Source organism: Tiliqua scincoides, chromosome 3, assembly GCF_035046505.1.
Source record: "Tiliqua scincoides isolate rTilSci1 chromosome 3, rTilSci1.hap2, whole genome shotgun sequence".
Taxonomy (NCBI): Eukaryota; Metazoa; Chordata; class Lepidosauria; order Squamata; family Scincidae; genus Tiliqua; species Tiliqua scincoides.
In genome coordinates this window covers 21,163,641-21,177,337 of record NC_089823.1, presented here as the reverse complement: position 1 = coordinate 21,177,337, position 13,697 = coordinate 21,163,641, and the positions used below count along the sequence as shown (strand labels likewise).

General features: G+C 44.3%; 2 pseudogenes; both read right to left on the bottom strand.

Annotated features, from left to right (window-relative positions):
* Positions 1-576: 576 nt before the first annotated feature.
* On the bottom strand, positions 577-691 carry LOC136647040 (5S ribosomal RNA; annotated as a pseudogene).
* Positions 692-12,288: 11,597 nt separating this feature from the next.
* On the bottom strand, positions 12,289-12,410 carry LOC136647150 (5S ribosomal RNA; annotated as a pseudogene).
* Positions 12,411-13,697: the final 1,287 nt, after the last annotated feature.

Here is a 13,697-nt window from a genome sequence, read left to right as displayed (position 1 = left end):
CCTCAAGGCCAGGGGTGTTTGTTCAGATTTCAGTTAAAGGGGTTGGTTGCAGTGAGCTCCACGCTTGGATGTGTTCAAGATTAACTCTAGGGGAAAAGAAACAAGGGCATTAAAAAAAACATTTATTGTAACGGTTGTCTTGCTGAATTTTTCAGTTGTAGTAGTGCTTTATGGCAGAACTATTACTAGCGAGCACTACTGAGTTTGCATAGCGGTTCTGCAGCACTGCTGCAAAATAATGCACACATTGCTTTCAGGCAATAATCACTTGCTGTTTTCGTTGCAAGAACACAAACAAAAGTCCCTGTACTGTTGTGAGCCTGGGCGGGCAGCTCTGCCATTCCCTGTCCTGCATGCAGAAAATTAAGTGAGAGGATTCCCCTCTCAAGCCAGACTCCACACAGGCCGGATTACCTTGGGTGGAAGGCCAGACCTGGCCCACGGGCTGCCGGTTGCTGACCCTTGCTCTAGGATAGGATAACTCCAGAGCATAGATGCTCCATTTCTGAAAGGCCACAAACCCTACAGTAAACCCTCCATGGTTGGCAACCTTCAGTCTCGAAAGACTATGGTATAAGCCTACAGCACCTGGTATTCCCAGGCGGTCTCCCATCCAAGTACTAACCAGGCCTGACCCTGCTTAGCTTCCAAGATCAGACGAGATCGGGCATGTGCAGGATAAGCTATTGTAAATCCTCAAGACTTCACAGATGAAAATAGGGACAAGCTTGTAATACAGTGGTTCCCAAACTGTGGGTTGAGTCTCACTGGTGGGTCGTGACTGATTTTTGGTGGGTCGCCAAAGGGTGATGGAAAGATCAGCTAACTAAATTGCCTCAAGCCCTGAGGCTATTCAAAAAGCAGGTACGGTAGCTACTAATTACCCTACAAAGAACTCAGCTGCTGCAGTTTGCAAGCATGTGTAAATATAGGGAGATAAATGTTTAGGGGTCTTTTTCTGGTTAATGCCTGATCTCTTCTGATCTTGGAAGCTAAATAGGGTCAGGCCTGGTTAGTACTTGGATGGGAGACCACCTGGGAATACCGGATGCTGTAGGCTTATACCATAGTCTTTCGAGACAGAAGGTTGCCAACCATTACTTATAAATAAATAAATTTTTATTTCTAGACCTCTTTTTAAAAAGTCTGGTAAATCTAGGTGGGTCCCGATAGAGTGTTGTTTAAAAAAGTGGGTCGCTGATGCTAAAAAGTTTGGGAACCACTGTTGTTAAAAAAAGGCATTTCCTAAGATGAATCACTCTTTCAGTGCCCCTCCTACTGTTATACATTGCTGAGGGCTCTACTCTGCCTGCTGTATTCGTTTTAAAAAACTAAATACAAAAACAGTGTTTGAATTATAGGGGAAGATAGGGGGGTCCTTAATGAAATCCACATGTCCCACTTGCCCTATAGCTTTGTAAAAACTGTAGGTAAAGGAGACTGGAACAAAAGAAAAAGGAACCAAGACCTCCTGGACCCCTTGTCATTTGAGCACTGCACAATAGCAGGTCCTCCACCTGTTTAAAAGCCAAGAGGGTGATTTTTCTTTTAGTTAAAGACATAGAGAATGTGCAATTGTCTAGAAGCATTTTACCATAGCTGCAGTATGTGAAATGGCAGCAGTGCCGGAGTGGGGAGTTGGAGCAAAGCCCCCCTATGGCCCCCCATGGCACTACCACCTGATTCCTGATGCTACCACTGTCACCAGGACTGAAGGCTCAGAGGTTGGCCCCGCCAAATGACCTCTCTATGGGTTGGGCCTTTTATATGCATCTGAACTAGAGACCATGAGCCACCTCACTCCCCATGCAGGGATTTATGTTCCAAAGATCCTGGGAGGGCAGCTGAATCCTAAAAGGTGACAACCCCAGCAGATCGCACTAATAATATCTTGACACTAATAATATCTTGCCCAGGAGACATCATGATTTACCAGGGACAAGTACCAGAAAACAGACTAGATGGAACCTGTGCTTCATCTAGATCAGGGGTGTCCAAAGTTTTTGGCAGGAGGGCCACATCATCTCTTTGACACTGCATCAGGGGCTGGGGGGAAGAATTAATTTACATTTAAAATTTGATTAAATTTACATAAGTTTACATAAATGAATATATTAAGGATGAACTTATATGAATGAATGAAGGTCTTGCAATAGCTCAAGCCCTATAAAAGGCCTTGCACAAAGCAAGACTGGCCTTTCCTTTGCTGCTGCTACTGCATCACAGACATGAAACAACAAGCAGTGGAGGGAGCCCTCATCCCACAACTAACAGGGGAGGTCAAAGAGTTGCCCTCATGCTGAGAGCAGTTGCGTTGGGCCAGTGTGGGCTCTAACAAATCTCCGGAGGGCCAGAGGCTCATTGGAGACTGGGGGCTCCTGAGGGCCACATTGAGAGGCCTCGAGGGCCGCAAGTGGCCCCAGGGCCAGGGTTTGGGCACCCCTGATCTAGATGGACACATGAGGTTCTACATACTATCTATCATGTGCTTACTTAGCATAAAGAATGTCATAAGCATTGCCATGAACCAAAACACTCTAATCTATAACCCATTTATTTATTCCACTGCCATGAAAAGGGCAAATACTGGTCAGCACATGAAAGGACACATGGAAAACTCCCTTCCATTTTACAGCCCTCCCGAATGGAACACTGCAAAAGCAACTCATGATCTCTTGTGTCAGTTTTATTTCCCCCCCCCCCATCTAATCACAGAAATGGTTTAGTGCAATGAATTTATTTATGCTGCTAGTTTACTGGTGTGTTCATTCATACTGCAATCATTATGTGCTTTCCATTAGCACTTATGTCTTCAAGGGCATTTGTTTCATTACCAAGTCGTGATATGAGAGCATCTCATTATGTAACCACACAATTGTCTAACATTCCGTTAAGTTCCAGCCTTTAATTATGCATTACTGTTGTTTGCCGTCTGATCCTCCAGAGAGACAGAACTCGAGCAAAACTGAGCGTTCCTTCAGAAACCATCAAATTTATGCCAGGAATGTGCCTTCTGCAAGTCTAAGGTTGCCAATTTGCCCTTCCTTCCCCGTCATCTTTGCTTGCATTTGGGTCTTTTACTTGGCAATTACCATCATGGTAAATATTTTATGTTCTAAGCAAACAATGGCCCCTTTCCAGAAGATTTCAAATTCAACAGCAACAGACAGTATGCCTGTCTACTCAAAAGTAAGCCCCACTAAGTTCAGGGGAACTTACCACCAGGTAAGTGTCCATAGGATTGCTGCCTTAAACCATGATCCTGCTCAAGTACATCTGAATTGATCAGGGGTTAGTGGTTGTACTTTTGAACTAGACCAGAGGTGTCAGAAGGTGGAAGAAGCTCCTTATCTGGCCTGCATGATAATTGGGCTTGTGATAGATAATTGAGCTACCAATGAGCTGCAAAGTGACTCCTTGGCAGCACACTGTTGTAAGAGGAGCTGTAAGAAGAGCTGCAGCCAATTTATCTCTTTCTTTTGTTGTCTAATCTCTCTCATGCCAACTTGAGCAAGGCAAGGTGTACTGATTGCTGATAGAAGCAATGCTTGGTAGCTAGACATGAGTGCAGATCACTGAGAGAAGTCATGGTTCTAACTTTGGACCAGAGTGTGGTGACTGAGGGAGGCAGCATTAGAGGGTGAGTGCAGGTCGAGGGAGGATTGGAGGATGTGCATGGCATGGTCATTGTAGTTGTTTGATTGACCATAGCCCATTTTAAGATGACAGTGATTATGTACTGCTCAGGTTGTTAACTGCTCCACAGTGAAGAGGAAAAAAATTAGAAGGAACACTGCTCAGCAGAAGCAGCGCTGCTGAAAGGGCATCCCATGTAGTAACTAGGCTCTCCCGTATCTTGAAAATATGATCAAGATGTGCATACAGGCATGTCCCTGTATCTGCGGGAGTTCCATTCCAGAATCCTGCATGGTTATGTGAAACCAAAGGTACAGGCAAATGCCTGCTCCCCACCCTCCGGAGTCGTGGGAAGCTTTGCTCCCCTTGCCTTTGGTGGGGGCGTGTGCAGAGGGGGCCCCGTGGACCCTATCCGCAGATAACTGGATCCGCAGTTACAGGATTCATGGATAAGGGACCCTTGTATTTTTTCTTCTATCATGAATTTCTTAGGTGAGAACAAAGTTATTTTTTCTGGTCATCCCCTGCTTAATGACATTGCTTCCTGCTTAATGATGTCACTTCCAGTCTCCAGCTGGCACCATGGATGCTACCTTCAACCTTGTTGTATGAAACGAGTGTGACACCCATGACTTAGAAAGTTCCTAGAAGAAATTGTTCAGGAGCTAAATTGAGTTCTGATGCATGGTAAGATGGAACATGGATGTTGTGAGCAACATATGTTTTGTAAAGATATGGAGAAAAAGGAAATGGTGCATTATTAACAAGGCTGAGACTGGTCTAGGTTTTTCAGGTGTTTTATTCCAATAAGCTCACAAACAAAGCTATTCCCTCCCAATGACATAATCTAGTTTTAATCCTGAATCAAATGTTACCGCTTACTACTATTCACAGCAGAAGCTAGACAGTTTCAGAGAACAGCAGTGGTGCCTTTTTTCCTCTCTCTGTAGTTTACACAGGTAATACTGTTATTTGTGCTCCCTGCTACTTCAATCACTGAGATGTTCCAGGCCAATGGTGAATAAATTCTGACTTCCTTTGAAGGAGAAATTGCTGATGGCTTATAGGATCCCTGCAATCTTTGCGTTATTTACAAATGTGCATGTTGGGCATTGGATGAAAGTGAATAGCAGAACAGTTGTCCAAGTATCAGCAGGTTACGTCAATTCCCCGGGAATCCTGTTGCACCTTAAATGGTGCTGGTAGCTCCCAGCTCTTTCTCTGCTTCCATTCCAGCATCTCTCTGCCTGACTCGCTCCAAAACTGCCACTGCCTTTTTTGTATTGAACACACACGGAGTATGATAAATGAGTCGCCCCTTACACTCTCAACTCAGCCCTTCTCTCAGGGGGATGTACTCTTTGTGTGCCAGTTTTTACCAACTTTCATGGATCCCTCCACCTTCTAGGAGAGTGTCTCATTAAGGATACCCCAGAGCCACTAATGCCTCATTCAGGAACATCATTGGACTATCAGCCACTGATCGGTTTGACAAAAGGGTTGACCAGCCATGATATAATTCTGAAAAATTATTATATAGATTCCACTACAGGAGAGATTTGCTTGAAATGCATAGTACTGGATTTGTTTCTTGAAAAAAAAAAAAAATATTCATAGAACTTACTGTTTATGTACAAGGTTTTATGTTTTATAAAACCAGCATACCAGCAAGAAGACTAGGCTATCACCTGTCTCCTTGACATCTTGTTTTCTGTACAGGGTGGCTCCTGCATCCACGGATCCTGTATCCGTAGGTGCGCTCTCCTCACCTCTGGAGGGGTTTCTGAGCCCCACAGAGGCTGCGGGCATCTGCCCACATCCTTGGCAAGGCTCAGAATTGCCGTTTTTGGTCAAAAAAAGTCACTTCTAGTTTTCAGCTGAAAACCAGAAGTGACCATTTTCAGTCAATAACGGCCATTCTGAGGCCCGCTGAGGCTGCAGGTGCATGCCGGTGGCCTTGGTGAGACCTCTAGAGGGTCTAGGCTGTGGGAACATGCATTTGCCCTTATCCATGGTTTCGGCTATCCACAGAGGGTTCTGAAACGGAACCCCCACAGATTAGGGGGTACACCTCTGCACAAAGAATTTGTACAGAGGATCACTGAAACTTCCCAACATCTGCCTGAAGTGGTTCAGTCCAGAAACAGATCTCTCTGATCTATCTGATGTTTGAACTAGGCCACAGGTATAGTGCTGTTTTGGTTCCTTCCCTCCCAACACATTTTTTTCTTCAAGAAAATGTTCCATTGCAACTTGATTGTGCTTACAAAGCAGCACACCATTAAGCCAAGCAGCTTCTAGCCTGGGAAGAAAAAAGTTACAAACTGCATCTTCAGCAGCATGCTGTAGTAAATTTTTCACATCATTTCACATTTTTCATCTTAGTTTGCATAGCTGACGCAAAGCTATTGCCATCTGCAAATGGGGCTATAACAATAATATATATTTTTAAAGGCTACACTTAAAATGTTTACAGTGGCAACTCCAAAGGCAATTTGCATCCCGCTTCAAAAAGTTGTGAGTGATATACAGTAATAAAACATGACACAATAAATTGGGGTAACAAGGTTCAACAGAAACTATGGCTTTGTGTCCTAAAGCAGAGGCCTTTGATCCGGTAAGTTTAGCCCCTTAATTTGGTTTGAATCAGACTGCAAAAAGATGTATGTACTTCTTAAAAGCACTACAAATCTCACAAGCAGCCAAATCCAATGAAACACCCCATGGCTGCGCCAACATGGCATGTACTGTATCCTGTGGGGATATGCCATAAATTCTGTTGTATATTGCTACCCCAGTTTATTTTCCTAATACCATTTTTCACAGTCCTTTCCCCACATCATTTTGAACTTATGGAGTGGTGGGGTGTGAAATTGCACATGATCTTCCCACTTTCAAACCTCATGGGGTCAGTTGACGTTCAGAACGAAGCCCATATATATATACATAACTCTTGAATACAAGTGGGTTTGGATCCAAAAGTACAATATGTGTGTGAGTGTCTGTGTTGGATAGGATGGAACCTGCTTATGGTGTTATCAACACTATACACTTGTTATACTACTGTAACTATCATGGCTGTTCTGAAGCAATCATGGGAACTGTAGTTTAGTGAGAGGCTAGTAATTCTCTATTGGAGGTCCCTGGCCCCATAAGAACATAAGAACTATGGCCCCACTGGATCAGGCCATAGGCCCATCATAGGCCCAGCTTCCTGGATCTCACAGCGGCCCACCAAATGTCCGAGGGAGCACACCAGATAACAAGAGACCTGCATCCTGGTGCCCTCCCTTGCATTGGCATTCTGACATAGCCCATTTCTAAAATCAGGAGGTTGCACATACACATCATGGCTTGTAACCCATAATGATTTTTCCTCCAGAAACTTGTCCAATCCCCTATTAAAGGCATCCAGGCCAGATGCCGTCACCACATCCTGCGGCAAGGAGTTCCACAGACTGACCACACGTGGAGTGTCTGTCCTAACCCTCCCAACACTTAATTTTAGTGGATGCCCCCTGGTTCTGGTGTTATGTGAGAGTGTAAAGAGCATCTCTCTATCCACTTTATCATTCCCCTGCATAATTTTGTATGTCTCAATCATGTTCCCCCTCAGGCGCCTCTTTTCTAGGCTGAAGAGGCCCAAACGCCGTAGCCTTTCCTCATAAGGAAGGTGCCCCAGCCCCGTAATCATCTTAGTCGCTCTCTTTTGCACCTTTTCCATTTCCACTATTCCTTTTTGAGAATTAATTAATTCTCAGAATTTACAGAATTACAGTGACCAGTGTTAATTCTGAAATGATGTTCCCTCCATTGCTTATAAATAAAAGCACGTTTATAATAATACATGCAATTCAGGGTGCAATCCTAACCAAATTTCCAGCACTGGCATAACTGTGCCAGTTGGGCATGTGTTGCATCCTGCAGTTGACGGGGCAGTCATGAAGGCCTCCTCAAGGTAAGGGAAGGCTTGTTCCCTTACCTCGGAGTTGCATTGCCCTTACCTTGGTACTGGAAAATTGGTTAGGTCTGCGACCTCAGAGTCCTAATAAAACCATTTCTTTTGTTCATAGCCTTTAACTAGTTTTCCATCTATTTCACACTGTTTATATTGCAGAGGAGCAAAATTCATTCTGAATATAATTTCATGTAAACCAATGCATCAAATGGCTTATTCCATGGGGTTATTTCCTATTCTCTACTAATTTTGTAATTCAATTAAATTAAAAAACAACCCAAATAATCACCAAGCTAGGCTGCCTGGTAAGAGCTGGTACTGAAAGCTAAGCAGAAACCCTCCAGATTACTTCTGGAATACATTAAAATGACGGGAGCCAGCCTTTTCCAAGTCCAAACATGTTTTCTGCTCCCAATAGCATCCGTAGGGTTCGTGATGTCACTCAGATTACTAAATAATTTCATTTAGACCTATAATGAACATACAAGACACCACATGTCCCAAAGTTGTGCATTATGAGCACTTCTACAAGCAGAAGTAGTAGGAGGCCACCAGAGAGATTGGAAGCAAATAATATCTGTTCATGTCTGTGTTCAGAAATAGATATCTATTTGCAACTGCAAGACCTCTCTGACATTGCTTTACTGCAGCAGTTCCAAATTTTAAATATCCAGAAAACAGGTTTTTTTTCTGGTTTAAAGTTGGGAGAATATTTCATTATACTAACATAAAAGATTGGCGTCTTTATGCAGTAAGTTAAGGCCCAATCCTATCTGTACCCTTCTCTGCTAATGAAGCCTACAGAGGGCAGTCCTGGAGATCTCCCCCAGGACTTCCCAGGAAAACAAGTGCTCCCTTACCTAGGGTTAATGCCAGAATGGGTCTACTCAGACCTGGCCAGTAATTATCAGCAGTGCTGTTGCCACCGATATCGCCCCCCTCCCAGCCCTGTCTATTTGAACTGCCAGCAGGTCTCCAAGGTCTCAAGGCCTTTCTGAGCCCCACTACTAGAGGTTCTTCAATTGAACCTAGGACCTCCTGTGTGCAAAATGTGTACTCAACCACTGAACTCTGTCCTGGTTCCACACATGCAAGCTAGACTTCCACCACTCACAGCAGGAGACCACGAGACCACTGGGCATGTCTACAGTGGTACTAGGATGTTTGCATCCTGGACAATTGTGTCCTGGTCAAATGCATCCAGGTCATTGGTGTCCCTAGACATTCGTTCAAACAGACTTAGATCTGTTTCCTTCCCATTTCATTATTACGACTTCTCTCAAATTATTCTGTGGTTTGGTACAAGTGATGATAATTCTCTGTTAGAAAATTCTACTCTCTTGTCACTGAATTACAGGTTCCAGGGTTCTCTGAGGAAAGAGGGGCTTACTGCTCTGCCAGTTAAAGTCTGTAGCAGAGATATGCCCTCTATTCAAGGATGAGATGGGAAGTTGTAATATATGAGCTGATCAACCTGTGCAGCCTACGCTGTCACTCCTATGGTGTCAAGGGAAAAAAAGGTTAATTAATGTCAGCTCCCTTCACCCACTCCTTGTTAGCCAGTTACTACTCATGCATAGCGCCTTCAGCCTCTGAAGAAATAAAGCAGCAGGGGCAACATTTTATAAGTCTGCAGTCTATAACCTCTCCAGATATCTCAGAGTCGATTAACAGCACGTTGGAGGTTGATGTGCAGGATCAGTGCTTAAGTGTGCAATCCACTCACATGAGAAGTGTAAAATGGGAGCAACTACCAGATGCTTGATTTCCTTCCTGCCTCTTGTGAACTGAAAGAAATCCAGAAGTTTTCAAAATTAGCCAAATGAGTTTTCTAATCCATGGTTATGCTGCTCATGTTAATAATTCACTCACACAAACAACTTTTTTTTTAACACACTGCCTTCTCCCAGTTGCTGATGTTTCAGTGAATCCTACTGTAGAAGGTACATTTAAAAGTCCCTGTGGGTTGGTTTTTATTGCCCAAGGCTCAGTGACACAGTAGTAACCTTGTGAGTAGATCAGGTGGAGTAGCAGGACCGTGGACAGCTCACTGTGGAACCAGATAGATTCAGGCTGGACACAGGACATCCAAGAACTGCAAACTCGGATAATGTCCCAGCAATGATATGGAGCCAGGGTGATATGATAGCATGAAGGTGTGCTCCTGTGTTGTTAAAGATTCTGAATTGACCTTGGAGTTAGAGGAAGCAGGCAGGACTGCCTCCTCAGGTCATGCAGGTGGAAGCATTCCTAGCTCCTGGAGCCCCCCTCCCCCATGAAAGTTTTTTGAGAAGGTGTCTTCTGAAGCTCTTTTCAGGGATTTCCTAAACCCAAGTGTCCTTGTACCCATCCTCGACAGGCAGGGGTCCAAATTCTGGGCCATAAGAGAGTGGCTTTCTGGTCCAGAATCGAAATTTGGATCCCATGACACTTTTATCTTCCCCACACTCTCTTGGCTCCTACCAAAATTCAATAAACCATACAGTAAGACAATTTTGTTCCATTTCCCTTATAAGGGAAGAAAGCAACAAAAGTCCTTGTGTATTTCATATATATGTAATTATATCGTTACGCATTGCATATGAAAAACAGGGAACTGAACCATACCCAAACCCAAAAACCAGTCAAGAGACTTATTTTTCAGTGAACCAGAACTAAACTGGACTAATGGTCCAATCCTATTCTCCTCCCTCCAGCTACTGCAGCTATGCCAAAAATGAATATGCTGTATCCAGCAAAGGGAAGGGCATATTGGGAGAGTTTGGAATGGAAAGGGGATGTATATATTTAATCCCCTTACTTCTCCAGAACCTCTTGGTCTGCAGTTGGTCTCCTTGAACTTGCACCAGCTCTAGCCGGTGCAAGTCCAAGGATATAAAGGGGGCAGGAAGGCAAAAAAAAAAAAAGAACTCATAGGATCTGGTGCACACCATCACTGCCTCTTCTGCAGTTCCTCCCCCTCCCCTACTCAGTTTTGCAGGGTGGGGAGGATGAGGGAGGGGTGGATCAAGCAGTGATGGCATGCACTGGATCCTATCCCCTCTTTTTCAAGCCATGATGACTATATGCAGCTTCCGGGTTTTAGAGGTAGCCTATCTCTAAATGCCAGAGGCAAGGGAATGGCAGCAGGATATGGATAACTTGTTATCTGTGTGCTCCCTGAAGTATCTGGTGCACCACTGTGATTTACAGGAAGCTGAACTGGACGGGTCCTTGGCCTAATCCAGCAGGGCTCTTCTTATGTTCTTATGCATCTGAACCAATTACTGAATCCCTTTTTAAAGTTAATGTGTGAATTGGCACCGAAGCAAAGTTTTTTAAAAATAATGATGAATCATAACTCCCTGCTGAAAAGGCAAATGCCACTGCTAAATTATCCAGCCAATGGCTCTTTCTGGAAGCATGTGTACTCTACGTCTTGGTGCCCCATTTGGTGACATGACATAATCCGAATATTTATGTTTTGTATCTGTGAAACACTTACTGTTAGTTGATGCCAACATGACAGCAGACCCTAACAATCTGTGAAAGGACTCTGTTCCCCAAATTATAGAGAACAGAGTAGCCCTCAAAATCACAGAAGTTGGTTGGATTTTAGTATGATTTTCTGAATTAGTGGGCCTTTTGTGGATGTATCTGAACAACAGTTTCAAATAAACTCTGTCTCCTGCTAGGCCAGGAATTGGGTATTCAGTCACTTGTTGCTGAGTCTCCCAGCATTTCCAAGTCTGTCTTCTACATACACCAACATTAGAGAAATGTTTTGAGAGGGGAAATGTCTAAAACATTTATTGTTCCTAAAGAACGAAAGGTCATCTTGATTGTATAGCATAGGATGACTCCTTATTCTTAACTTCTGAAACATTTACCTCATCTTTACAGTTTTATTCTGGGAATCTTAGGGGTATTTTGAAAGGAAACTGTAGTAATAAAAGGCAAACATATGGTTCATTTTCGTGAAGTAAGTCAATTCCTGGATTTTAAGAAGACTACCTTTCTTGGAAGGAAGGGGGGGGGGGAAAGGAACTATAGTAAGAGGGCAAGATATAATTTTCTGTTCTTGTCATTCACAGTGTGACTAGACTTCTGATGACGATTGCTATTAGATAGACACCTGTGAATAATTTGATTTCCTTTCCCTCACATTCTTCACTCCAGGGCTCTGTATTCCAACTGTCATTTTGGTTGGTAGACCTGGAGGACATGTTATGTCAATAGCATCAGGCGCACAGACTTCTGACTGAAAATATGGTTTATGGAAGGGCTGAACATCAATAAGGTAAATGAGACTTTTGTGGCTTATAAACGCGTTATTTCTAGCTTCCCCGTAGGGCATGCAGTTTTGAGTCAAAGAAATTACTTGTGTGGGAGGGTTTGGGTCTTGCAATGCTGTAGGATTAGAGCAATAACAGAGACCATGCTGTCAGTGGAGCCTAGCTCTTTGCTCAGCTGGCAAAATATATGCACTGGGACGCACACAAAAAAGAATGTATGTATCTCTGAGACATGAAGCAGGTGGTGGTCTCAAATTCTCAACCAAGCCAAAATAAAATCAAAGCATGTAATTAATAATTACAACCAAGAAAAAAACAAAGGCAGCAAACAAGCAAACATCAAATCTAAGAATTCCAAGTAAGAGCTGAGAGCATAAACAAAATGGTTGGCAACCTTCAGTCTTGAAAGACTATGGTATAAGCCTACAGCACCCGGTATTCCCAGGCAGTCTCCCATCCAAGTACTAACCAGGCCTGACCCTGCTTAGCTTCCGAGATCAGACGAGATCAGGCATGTGCAGGGTAACAGCATAAACAAAAACTGAAGGTAATGGGACAGGCTCAAAGAAATCCTATTGGTGCTGCCACCACCCAGTACAGTAGCACTGAAATGGCTGCCACTGTATCTTGCAGGGCCAGGGAAGCAACCAGATGTCTCCTCAAGGTAAGGAAACTTTGGTTTCTTTACCCCAATTTGGGCCCTGTGGATGCTCTCAGGTCTGCACCATCTCAATCACTGATGCAGAACCAAGGAGACCCATGCCAGGCTACGAGGTCTGGAAGAAATGAGCAGTCCATGCCCCCCTCCTGGACCTAAACCAACCCAGCCCATCCTTCCCCACCCAGTTCCACCCCCTTCCCGCAGCCCTCCCCCCTCCCAAGAACGCTTCCTGAACACTCAATAGGGAACTTACAGCTCCTGGGTCCAGGTGGGCCGCTGACTGGCACAGTGGCCCAGCACTGACTGGTGCTGCCCTCTTTGCCAGTGCCTTTTCCCTCTTGGCCACTGCAATGTGCCTAACAGCATATTTGCAACAGCTGTAGCCAGGGCAGCCCTTGGGCCACCAGTACTGCCCAGCGTTAGGATTGTACTGCCTTTGGAACACATGTGTTTTCTCTGCCCTTCTAAAAGCTGCTTGCCAGTCACACACACCCCCCAGGGGTAGCAGGACCACAACTTAGATGTCCCAGCTGAAAAAAAACCCTCCTTGAGCGAGGGCCCAATCCTATCCAATTTGCCAGTGCCAGTGCAGCTATGCCAATGGGGCATGTGCTGCATCCTGTGGTGGGGCAACAAACACAGAGGCTTCCTCAAGGTATGGGAACATTTGTTCCCTTGCCTTGGGGCTGCATTGCGGCTGCACAGATGCTGGAAAGTTGGATAGGATTGGGCCCTTAGCCTCCTTCCTCTTCTGTTTAACAACGTAAAAAAAGGAGGCAGACCCCAACAAGGTGCAAAACAGTGTGGGAGACTTATTGTGAAAATATAATCCTCATATGCCCAGCCTTCCAGCAATTTGCCTTCTTCAGCGGTACAGAAAATGGAAGAAAAAGCATGAGGACAAGTAAATCATATTTTCATAATATATCTCGCACTTTGTTTTGCACCTTGCTGGTATCTGCCTTCTCTTTTGCCACTGTGTGCCACCCTTGTTCCTGCATCTCCTTTCTTTGTACAGACCCAGACCCCTGCCTTCCTTCAGTTCCATCTCTCTCATTAATATGTTCCTTATTCCCCAGGGCAACAGCCTCTTCCCAATTTCCAGCTTATTCTCTTCCTTCTGTTCTTTACCATAGGACCTGCTTCTTTTGCCACAGGCCCTGTTCAC